The sequence below is a fragment of the Saccostrea cucullata genome, unplaced genomic scaffold (assembly GCF_032062105.1).
Source record: "Saccostrea cucullata isolate Sc308-1 unplaced genomic scaffold, CSIRO_AGI_Scuc_v1 ctg9397, whole genome shotgun sequence".
Classification (NCBI taxonomy): domain Eukaryota; kingdom Metazoa; phylum Mollusca; class Bivalvia; order Ostreida; family Ostreidae; genus Saccostrea; species Saccostrea cuccullata.
The window spans coordinates 10,877-23,729 of record NW_026925188.1 but is presented as its reverse complement, the minus strand read 5'-3'; the positions used below and the strand labels follow the sequence as shown (position 1 = coordinate 23,729).

The 12,853-nt window shown below is 35.1% G+C and overlaps 3 pseudogenes; 1 reads left to right on the top strand and 2 right to left on the bottom strand.

Moving 5' to 3' along the window:
- Positions 1-1,018: 1,018 nt before the first annotated feature.
- Positions 1,019-3,331, bottom strand: LOC134268268 (radial spoke head protein 9 homolog; annotated as a pseudogene).
- A 298-nt stretch (positions 3,332-3,629) lies between these two features.
- Positions 3,630-5,413, top strand: LOC134268269 (uridine diphosphate glucose pyrophosphatase NUDT22-like; annotated as a pseudogene).
- Positions 5,414-8,246: 2,833 nt separating this feature from the next.
- On the bottom strand, positions 8,247-12,598 carry LOC134268270 (malate dehydrogenase, cytoplasmic-like; annotated as a pseudogene).
- Between the last annotated feature and the right edge of the window lie 255 nt (positions 12,599-12,853).

Here is a 12,853-nt window from a genome sequence, read left to right as displayed (position 1 = left end):
GCCAAAACCACTAAAATTATTGCAATCTTTAAAAATCTTCTTCTTTACTTCTGTACATCAAGCAGGCAAACTGAGAGAAATTTTTTTTTAATTATTTGGATATGTAACTATTATACCCCCTCTAAAATTGTATCAAGGAATTAAAAGGCAATTTCTGTCAAACTTTTCGGAAATTTCCTGCAATGTATGCTGAAAAAAATCAATCTGATTAAAATCAAATCCTTTGGATCCGCTCCGTATATCGCTACATGTGTAGCTATCTACCGGAGCGGATCAAAGGATTTGATTTTAATCCGATTGAAAAAAAATTAACCATGTGAATGGGATTGAAACAAATAAATCGATCTTTCTCTAAAATTTATCAGATACAGCTATAAAGTTTAATCATTCAAAGCAAAAATTGAGACAAAAACCGAAGAATGAAATATTGAAGGGGAAATTGGGCTATTTTTAAAAATGAGGTTATTTCTCTCCATAAAATCAATTTCCATTTATTTTTAGATGACAGTTGATCTTGAACCAAAATTTGTAGTTTGAACATTTTTGGATTCTTCCCTGGAGTTGAAGAGTTCCACTAAATGAAGGACATGTGTGCTATATTTTTAATGTCTATATATGGATTTGTACACCTCTTTTAAAACAATTTTTGATTAAAAAAAATCGTGAATTTATGTTTTATAATTTTTGAACATTTTTATTTGAATAATGCAAAAAATTTCAAAATTCGATATCTTTTCAAACCCCTGGTAACGCATGCTGATTTTTTGTTAAAAACATGTAATGATATTATAAGTTTAAATTTAGGATATCTTGGAAAATTTTAAGTAGATAAGGTACCTTGCGTATGTTCTTAAAAAAAACAAGTACCAAATATCTATCTAAAACATATTGGACGTATCTTGCTTTTCTTGTGAATTCCTAAGATCTACATGTATCTGGACCAAGAAATAATTGCTATTAGTAACACCTGGCTTGTATTTACCTCTAAATAACAAGCATTAAGTAAAGAAGAATAAAATAAATTATAAATGATTTATTCAAGTGTATTATTTTTTCATAGTATATATAATTTAATATGTACAAGTAACGATTTGAGTTTGAAGTCTCTCACAATGAATTTGGACAACATGAGGTCTCTTCACGGTTCATTACAGTCACAATCACAAAACCCTACCCCCTCATAACATGAACGGCAGATCCAGGTTCTTCTCTCCGTTACCCACGTAACAGGATCCGTATAGACGGGTGCCGGGGACGTGATAACTAATGTAACCTAACCACAACAAACTCCTGAGGGTGACCAGTCCACTACCACGCTCAAACTGTAGACTCCAGGAACCTAGTAACAGAACAAAGCTATAGGTTAGAGATGTATTTATGTTTAACATTGTGTAATTGTTCCATTAATAAATTATCTCTTTTCTAAATTTTGTAAATTGTGTCCACATTTTTAAATCAATAAAAAAATAGAGAGGGAAGTAACTGGATTGCATTTTTGATTATTGATTGTCCAAAGTATAAATTTTCAGTTTATGATAAGAGAGAGGGGGGGGGGTAATTTTTGGCCGGGTTGCCCTCTGACCTTTAGGGATATCCTCCTCCAGTGTATCCATGAAGTCGATAGCCTTGTCCAGGTTAGCCTTCTGTAGCAGAGTCTTCTCCTGGAGGCTGATAGGTTCACGGAAGTGCATGTAGGAGCACAGCTTGGCTGATTCCGAAACGGACAATCCTGGATACAAAAAAAAATGTGAGTTGTAATGCAAAATGTCAAGATTTAGCTATAAATTGAACAACTGAAAAAATCCAATAACATGTACCAATAAATAGTGATAATTATCAATGATATTAATTAAGCTGGAGTAAATTAATGAAGAGTTCACATTGAATTTATTTTTAATCTAAATTAAATGTCTTTAAAATGAGCTACCTTCAAAACTTCTATTTGCGATGACTTTTCCTTCTGGTGTCTTGATGAAGGCTGCTCGTGGAACAATTTTCACATCTTCATCAATTTCAGCAATAACAGAGGACAACCTGTCTTCTTCTTTGATTGTTATCTACAAAAAGTTTAAGGTTCATATTTATATTCAATAAACTAAAATTATTACTGTACTGTGTTACAATGTAAAAAAAATTTAGGAAGTTAGAAAAACAACAAAAACAACAACATTCTAAGTTGTGATGTTCAAGCTATATGTATTAGGGACTATTGTACAATGCTGCAAGAAAATTACGTACACCATGACCAAAACCTCAAGCATAAAATTTTGTGCAATGTATATTGACCTTTACAATGTACAACAAATCAATATTGCCCAAACCAAAGTGTTAATAAATCATTGATATACTGTAGTATGTTGGACTCTAAATATACATAATGCTTGCTGATTTTCCCCAAATCCCTTAAAAATATACCGTATTATCAACATGTTCTCTCAATTCTCCAGTGGTGGTCGAGAATCGCATTTTTGTTTTCTAAAAAGATTATCTAGGTAATCTGACAGAAACTTGTATTTTGTTTCAATTGTTTAAAAAATACCACAATATAAAAATCTAATTTAACATGATACATCTAGTGACTAATATTTGATATCATGTTAATCATTGTTTATTTTTCTTTCTCACAAGCACTTTCAAATAAGCTATTTTGATGATGAATAGTAATGAGCAGCTGTTACACATGCTATTTTTATTTATCAGACACTGACCGTTTCCTCCTCCCCGGGTTCCTCTCCATCCTCGGCTTTCTTCTGTTCTGTGTGCTCAATTCATAGGATGGATCCCCGGTAAATCTACCTTTGGCTAGCTTGCTTTGTTCCCTCATTGCTTTAGTTGCTGGTGGCAAAAGACCCCAGTGGACACAATCTTTGCTGTAGAACAAGGTATAAGTTCAAATAATTTTCTAAGTATACTGATCATTTCCTGTTTTTACTATTAATCATGTTGAAAAAGTGAACAATATTGACATTAGATTATTGAAAAAAACATACCTGTAGAAAGTTTTCCTGTCCTCCATTTTCATCTCTCCCAACACCTTGTGCAATGAAGTAATCATCTTTTACACCAAGAATTTTACCCAGAAGTAAACTCTGTGAAATTTACCAGAATTCTTTAAAATAACAAGCGAAGTCTGTAAAGCGGCCTTTTGTTCTGGACTCAGAATAATTCCGCTACTTCCAACGTAGTCAATGTTAAGATGAAGACCCTACTAAAATCCATTTTTGTGATGTTTATTCTTCTTCAGTGAAGAAACTCCTGTGGAAATCAACAGCAAACAACAGTGTGTTGTCACAGTCAGCTCTGTTGCCAAGGAGAAGTAAACAATGCGCATGCTTGAAAGGATCTTAATCTTTGATATGCTTTGAACTAGTTTGATCAAAATGTATTCGTGAATTTATAATAAGGTCACATTTTGAATAAAATAAGTCACAAATATTGTTTAATTATTCAGTGAAATAAAGGTGTCAAGTAAAATATCCATATAATTAACCATGATAAAAATTAGTCAACTTGGTAAATTTTTATTCTAAGAACAACTTAATGAAAATTAGCATTTCCTGTCTGTCGTGTCAAAACTGAAAGTTAGAAACGATAGAAAAGATATGAATTTGTAGCATCCTAATCCCAGTTAAATCGCACTGTGGACCGCCGAAATTATGGAAAACGAGAGTATTGTCCTTTTAAGTGTTCCGTCGACACAGACAATTACCAATTCAAACACGCGCGTTTTTATAAACAAAGAGTACAACAGGAGAAAACATAATGACTACGATCAACAAATAGATGTCAACTGGAACAAAAGAGTCTCGAAAATCCGCGAAGATTTTTAATGGAACTAAATTTCGCCTATCATCTGTTTCTCTTTCTAATGATATTTTGACTTTGAACTTGGGACTGACATGTTATAAGGATTTTTTAGGAACAAATTGGGGTAAGAATGCTAAGGTCTTGGCTGAGGACGGTGTCCGGGATTTTCAGGACAGCCAGGCATACATGTCTGATCCGCTGGAGATGGCACCATTGTCCTGACGACGGACGATAAGGTTATTTTCCTAGTTAGGAGTGAACATTGTGCAGAAGCACCAGGGATGTGGGATGTTCCGGGGGTCATCCAGAGCCACAGGTAATGATAAATTAACATAGGCAGATATAACAAATATAATGTGTAAACTTCACTTAATATATAAAACAAAAATAAGTAGACTGTTATGCACTAACAATCCATTATATCCTCCACAGGTAGGTGAAAACATAAAAAAAAGTCAAGGATCCTTTCAGACTAACAAAAAATATTTACTGACCAGCACATGTACACACAAATTTTATGATCAGAATTTTTTCTTCAGGAAATTGTTGGAAAGATTCCTTTGGAGGAAATAAAGTTTTCGGATCTGAATGAAGAAAAACTATGTGAGATTTATGATTCAATAATGAGAGAAGTTGTTGATACTAAGTGAACATTCCAGCTTCCTCCCTCTCACAACCAAACTTTGATTGGTGTGGCTCAAAATATTTCTGCAGCAAGGCGTCCAAGTGCTGAGTTTATAATCAGGTAAATATTACTTGTGATGGTTCCAGTGTATAGTAAAATATGATTTTTGCTGACACACTAATAACAAATTTAAATTTGTGGTGAGATATTTTCAATCACAGTCTGTGATCTTTCTACATAATGGATATACATATATAATGAATTCTGTTCATAGCAAATCAAAATCTCTCATCCCTGCTATAGTAATGGTGTTTTACTGCATAATGTCCCATTATCAAATACAATTGGGTATTGTAGTTGAACACTGACATCTGGGAAACCAGGACATGCCAGAGCAATTTTAAAGTCCCTTATTTCATAAAGTATGATTTATCTCAAAATATTTCCTTGCTTCCCTCAAGTTCTAGATAAATTAAGGTTTGACTGTAGTGTATTATGTTATTGAAGTATCATTATCATCTGTTTCAGGTGTAGTTTGTCCTCGTCAGAAGTTAGGGACCTGTACACCAAAGGAAACCAGGAGGAGGCTTACGAGTCTACAAACGTCCAGTTTATACCCAGGGACACTGTGCTCAGCTTAACACCGAGTCATGAGATGTGGGGCAATCTAGCTCCATCCGCCAAAGGCTGCGTCATGTTGTACAAATTATATAGTAACATTCACTGATACTGTGGTTTTATTTTATTATTTTAGGGGTGGGTGGTCAGATTTTTATGGTTTTTGGCTAAAAATAAATTTTTTTACCAACAACCTCATATTCTTTTCTTTCATTCATGAAATTTTCATTTCTGATCACCTTATTATTGGTTTGGCTCACGTTATGAAAACAGCAATTCATTGTAAAGAATTTGTTTGCATTACATAAAAACGAAAAAGTGTTTTATATAGATTTTTATAAATGTATAATATGGGGAAAATAAATTATTTGAAATAAAACTACAATGTCTCATTTTGTTGATTGTTTTATAGAAATGTGGTTTCGATTTATACAAGGCCATGCCATACAAGATTCATGATGAAAAAGTCTAATAGAATTATGTAAGATTGCAGGACACCTTGAATATCATCATCTTGAATAGGATAAATTATATAAATTTAAGGTTATCCGATCCTCAGGTTCTGAAAATCAGGCATTGCGTAATTGAAAATACTCACAAAGATGTCTCTAAATTCTCAAATTAAAATGTATTTACCCACGGTGTTTCTTTAAAATCCATCTTTAAATTTAATCATATTATATAGGGAAAATTAGTAAATCTCAAATAATTTTTCAGGAAATGTGATTTGAACAACCTATTGCAAATTTCTTAATTGATAATTGATCAAGAAATATATTTTAAGAATAAAAATCATAGGTATCCAGGCTTTTAAAGAAAATTGCATGAATTTCACAATTATTTGGACTTTACTTTCTCCTACGTACTTCCATTGTTTGATAACGCATAGTGTATGAAGTGTTTCCTTTCAAAGAAAACACTGTAAATCACTTCTAATTTCAAATCATGCATATAAACATTGGAAACTAAGGCTAAATTAAAAGAAGATTGATTTTTTTTTAAATATGCAAGTTTTACTTCATATTATGAGGCACAGATGTCAACTTTTTAAATAACGTTTGTTAAAACTTTAAAGACCATTGAATCATACGTAGAGGCATAAAATGAAAATTGTTGCATGAAAAAATTTCAATTTCAAACCTTATTTTAATACTTTTTGAATTTAATTATAAATTAAAGAGTTATCCTTCCTGGCTGAGGATCGTGTATCCTTAAGTAACAATTGACTTTGGGATTTATTTTCTGTCTGTTTTTATCTTTCTAGTCCCTCTTCAGCCTTCAGTCCATAAATTTTCAAGGTCAACCAGGTGATTTTTTTTTCTTTTTGAGTAACCAGTTTTTGACTGACAGGAAACAGCCAAGGAAGAAAATCTTGACGTTCCAAAATTATGAATGAGCAGAGGTTTTAAGAATCCAATTTTCTTAAGTAAAAAAATGATTCCTACACAATGATTTCTTCACCTCAATGGCTACCACTATGAAAACTTTAAATTGAACTAGAATTGTCCAATAGGGACAAATACCCCCGCTGGGATTTTCAGAGTAGGTACCAATTCAGAAAAATTTTATGGATCTAGTAAGGGGTGTTCACTATTGTCTAATAAAGTGCCCTGCCACATCATGATACGCCCATCAAATATTGTTCGATAATCATAAATTGGTTAGGGTGCAAGAAAATCAAGTAACCTTGATTAACAGATTGACACAGATTTCAATGATCTAATTTCCATTTCTTATCATGTTTAAAATATTGTACATACATCTCTAAGAGACTGTGTAGGGATTAATAAAAACAATTCTAAACCGGTTGCGTTAGAGCTTAACAAATATCCATCTGCAATTTTAAATTGTTTATTGCATATTTTATGAAATAATGGAAATGTTACAGTCTGATAAAAAAAAATCAAAAATTAATTATTCTTTAGACTATAAAATTCTAAGTGAGACATGACTGCAATTTGTTGCAAATAGATAAAAATTGAAATGTAATTTTTTTCAATGAACACAAGTATAATTAATTTTAATTGTATTATACAATACTAATTCAGTTTTAATCATATTTACTAAAACATCAATTTGTTTTAATTACATTACACCAATTGAAAGATCTTTATCTGAACTACAGCCATCAAGAACTCTTAATTAACACAAGCAACTATAAGGCCATTTCTTTTTGCCCAACTCCCAAGAGATGAATCAAGATAATACTGCATGATGCTCTTGCCAGTCTCCTGACAATGAACTCATTAATTTCTCTCTTTCTTCTAATTTGACATGCACATTTCTGCTATCAAAAATTCTCCTTGACCAGTGCTTGATAATTATGCCCATGGGACAAACTGAATTCCTTTCAAATCATAAGCATTTGTTACAAAATTTGCTGTAAAGTGTATGATAAAAATTAAGTTTTTACTTGATTTAGCATTTTGAAATGAGGATACAACTATATTTTTACATTTTTTAGGATTATGAAATTTTAAATTTTAAAGACTTAGTTTTTTTTTTTTTTAAAAAAATCACTTAAATTAGAGGTCACAGTGACCTTGAAATAAGTTGGGACACACCGTCTTCCCAAGATGCATAAATTGTCCAAGTTTGATGATTGTAAGTCTAATAGTTTTCTAGTTATGAGCCAAACAAAATCACAAAATAAAAAAGAAAAAACACCTGTAAAATGCAGAAAAATCATCCAATCATGATGAAAATCCCAGGTGCACAACTTCATATGGTGAAAAATAAGTGTATAAATTTTCAGACAAATCCATCCAACAGTTTCTGAGAAACGGTCCGGACAGACAGACAGACAGACGGACAGACAGACGGACATGGTGATTCCAATATACCCCCCTAAACTTCGTTTGCGGGGGTATAATAAATACCTCATTGCGAGGATTTAAATTGAATAAAGAAGGAACCTCCAATATATGATGGAGGGTACTACAGATGAGACCTTAAAAACTAGATCCTGTGTCATGGAAAGCATTGACACATCAAAGATCCTTCACTGCTCAAAGACCCCAAGTGCCGAATAAAGGTCAAAATTTAAAGCCCTTAATCAGTTTATGGTGACATCTCTACCTAATTGAAAAATTCTCAAATGGGACGTAAAACAACATTCAATCAACAATCCATTATGATTGCCAAGGGAAATAAATCTGGCTGAAATCATATCTATTGAAATATTTAAAACAAGCGATGACCTCTATTTTAGTTTATTAAAGAGACACATTAACACTTTGAACACAGAGATCTTCTATTAATGGTGAATTTTAATATCGTCCTAATCTGATGATTAGCAATGGCACTCAAAGTATAATTAAAATCATATAAATACCATTCTATAGAGTACATTCTTTGCTTTACAAAGCTTTTATATATCTTGATTCTAGAAAAAAAAAAAAAGCTGCCCATCATAATTTTAACAGAAGTCCCACTAAAACACATCAAACTTTTTATATGTCTATTATTTATACAAAGAGTTGTCATTAACCATGAAGTATGGAAGCTGGGCTATACACGAGAAGTTTATTAGTAAAGCTGGCATGGAACAAAAAAGCAGCTACAACAAGACGTCAGAGTGTGTTCTAGGAACCACCACGATTACTGATAATTATCTGTCACCACTATAAACACCCGGGGGGTTAGAGTCGGGCGGGCGGTCAGTCCTGACAGGCCGCCATCGCCATGTTCTTCTCTCCCACCAACTCCTTCATGGTGATGTCCATCTTCTCCCGCGAGAAATCGTCGATCGGCAGGTCCTTGATGATCTCGTACGTGTGATCGGGTTTGGTGCGGACGGGAAAGCTGTAGATCAACCCCTCCTCAATGCCATAGGAACCGTCCGAGGGAACCGCCATAGACACCATGTTACCCTGTCATCAAAATTATGTACCAATAAAGTTAAACAAGTTTCATTTTTATCAATTTTTTGAAAAAAATTGTAAGGAGCCAAAATATAACATCAATTTTCAAATGAAATAAGTCTCAAAATAAAATACTAAGTACAGGAACCTATATACTAACTACTTGGTAAATAGGTCCCTGGTTGAGTACATGGAGGTATTAATTTGTAGTGACAGTTTTGAGAGACTGTCAATCATTAGTTTGCTCTGCCGTTTCTTTTTAAAGACAACACTCTAGACAGATCTTAAACTACACTGTGCGGCATCAAAATGCATGTGACCTACTTTCTTTCAAATTGTCAAGATACCACATATTAAATACATTATCGTTACAAAACATGACATTGGTTACCTCAGGAACTCCAAACCACCAGTCATGTACGTGGTCCACGATAGCTTTAGCGGCAGACATGGCGCTGGACAACTTCCTGGCAGCGATCACAGCGGCTCCTCTCTGCTGGACCGTCTGTAATAACATGTAAGAGGTTAGTCATTTTCATTACCAGGTAACTTTAACACGAGTACCCGGTATATGAATTAGTTCTTATCTGTACATGTTGTTACTTTGTACAAATCAAAAATAAGCATTTGTTTTAGCATCTAGAGTTTAAAGAATCTGCTCAAATATGTCACACAATGTAAGGAGAAAACCTTATACCTCTTACTTAAAGAGCAAACCAAAAAGAATTTTCATTAAATGTAGTTTTGTTTAACATTTACTTGCTTTTAAACTCATAAACTTTAAAAACACTACCTTGACGAAGTCGTTCTTGACCCAGTTATCATCCTTGATGGCGTCACGAGCCTTGACTTCTTCCCCCTTCACGTTGACGACGGCGTAGGTCAGATCTGGATACTGTGTGGATGAATGGGTCCCCCAAATCACACAATTACGTACAGCGCTGTTAGGGACTCCTACACGGGCCGCCACCTGTAAATAGACACCAATCAAACAGTCTGGAACAAAACTGTACGGGACCCCTAAACAGGTGGCCACTTATAAATAAACACTAGTAATCATATTCTGATAACCTTGAATTTTTCTCTTTTTCCAGTAAATTTACCTTAATGTTTTACTTCCCAATAAACTTATGAGTTTTTCAACTAAATTGTGTACACATAATGTATGTGTACTTATTAAAGTAAGCTTCATATACTTGGGGGTGGGTGGGTGGGTATATCTTACCTGTGCCTGAGCCCGGTTCTGGTCAGTATATCTTACCTGTGCCTGTGCCCGGTTCTGGTCAGTATATCTTACCTGTGCCTGTGCCCGGTTCTGGTCAGTATATCTTACCTGTGTCTGTGCCCCGTTCTGGTCAGCATATCTTACCTGTGCCTGTGCCCGGTTCTGGTCAGTATATCTTACCTGTGCCTGTGCCCGGTTCTGGTCAGTATATCTTACCTGTGCCTGTGCCCGGTTCTGGTCAGTATATCTTACCTGTGCCTGTGCCCGGTTCTGGTCAGTATATCTTACCTGTGCCTGTGCCCGGTTCTGGTCAGTATATCTTACCTGTGCCTGTGCCCGGTTCTGGTCAGTATATCTTACCTGAGCCTGTGCCCGGTTCTGGTCAGTATATCTTACCTGTGCCTGTGCCCGGTTCTGGTCAGTATGTCTTACCTGTGCCTGTGCCCGGTTCTGGTCAGTATATCTTACCTGTGCCTGTGCCCAGTTCTGGTCAGTATATCTTTACACCTGTGCCTGTGCCCAGTTCTGGTCAGTATATCTTACCTGTGCCTGTGCCCGGTTCTGGTCAGTATATCTTACCTGTGCCTGTGCCCGGTTCTGGTCAGTATACTCTCACCTGTGCTGTGCCCGGTTCTGGTCAGTATGTCTTACCTGTGCCTGTGCCCGGTTTTGGCAGTATATCTTACCTGTTGCCTGTGCCCGGTTCTGGTCAGTATATCTTACCTGTGCCTGTGCCCGGTTCTGGTCAGTATATCTTACCTGTGCCTGTGCCCGGTTCTGGTCAGTATATCTTACCTGTGCCTGTGCCCGGTTCTGGTCCAGCCTAGTCAGGGCGGTGAAGTTCTGGGGAGGGATGGAGGGGGCATACTTCTTACAGATGTAAGCGTTAGTGTTGGCTGGGTTTCCTACCACCACCACCTACAATGTAATCCATAAAACCACTAAAAACAAGAGATATGGAGGTTACCTAAAGAATTCATAATTACAGGTAGTGCTCAATAAATGGGCTACCAAAATATGCAACTACTGGGTGTGTCTGAATTCACAATTTTACAATGATCTCTTTTTTCAGGCTTGATTTTCTCGATTTCCTTTATTAAATAGAGTATAGAAAGAGTGGTCTACCTTGATATATTAATTAAAGTTTTCCCTTGATATTCTTTATTTGATTGGTTTTAATAGAGTTGTCTACCTTGATATGAGTTTTTTAGATAAGGTTTTAGGAGAGATGTCTATCTTGATTTTCTATGTTTGAGAGGTACAGAGATGTCTACCTTGATATTGTTTGTTTGAGAGGGAGAGAGTTGTCTACCTTGATATTGTTTGTTTGAGAGGGACAGAGTTTTGTACCTTTATATTTTTCTTGGCCACTTTATCGATGGCCTGCCCCTGAGACTTGAAGATCTTGACGTTGGCGGCCAGGAGGTCCTTTCTCTCCATTGCTCGCGGCGAGGCATGGCCCCCACCAACATCGCGACGTCTACGTCCTTAAAGGCCTCCATCTCATCACAGGAGGGGATCACCTCTACAAAACGGGTCAAGGTCATAGCTCTCAAGGTTATACAAGTCAGACAATTTACTACTCCATTATTTCACATGGTGTAGTTCTTTTGTATGCATTATTCATTGAGTAATATGGGCTACTGAATAAAAATATTGTAGTACTGTAATTTTATCTTTGATAAATAATTTCCCTTTAATAGGCTCAACCTCTGCAGATATTAAAATTTTACATAGTAATCTAAATATTTTCTGTAATATATTTCACTACAGTCACAGGATCTTCTTATCTTGTGTTTTAGTATTTGTTCGTATTCTGCATAGCAACGGTGTCTCGGTAAATATTATGTGTAACACACGCTGGAGGAAATAGTAACATAGGCATTCTATATTGAGTGTAATGTAGGCATAATAAGCCTATAGACTGTGATATATACGCTAGAGGTATTTAGTGACATGATAAGCCAATAGTACAATGTGTTACAGTGTGTTACATACGCTGGAGGAGGGGGAGGGAGCAGTCCATCAGCTCCATGACAACACCATTCAGGACCCCCATCATGGGAGCAATATCAAGGAGAACCAAAATGATGGGCTGAAAAATATAATTTCTCATGTTAAAATCAGACATTCAACTAAATATTTAATGTTGCTTACCCAAAAACATAGACACCAAGAAATTTAAATGATTAAAAAAGACAATGCATTTTTAAAATTTCATTATTATATTGGTTATTAATTTATTTCTACAAACTGATTCGGATTTTCATTGAATTCCAATACCGGTACATTTTTGAAACAGAGAATGCAATAAGAGTTTGTACCTGGTCCTTGCCAAAGACATCTCCCCTGGCTACAGAGTAAAGGAGGGAATAGGCAATCTGACCAGCGGCTCCTGTAACGAGGACTCTCAGGGGTTCAGCCTGCAATAGGTCAAAGGTCAATAGGTCACAATTAGGTCTAAATCAACATGATCAATAAAGTTTTTTTTTTTAATCCTCATGTGGTAAATTATTCTGAATGATCAATAAATGTCAAATAAATAACATAATCAAGTGAGGGATAGATGGGATTAAAATTACTGTAAGACGTTCAATTACAGGGGACATCCTAATGTTGTAAGAGTGAAAAATTGAAAAGATAAACATTTTTAATTTAACAAAAGTAAAACAATATAAAATGTGCTTTTAAATACTAGTACGAAAAATCTACCGT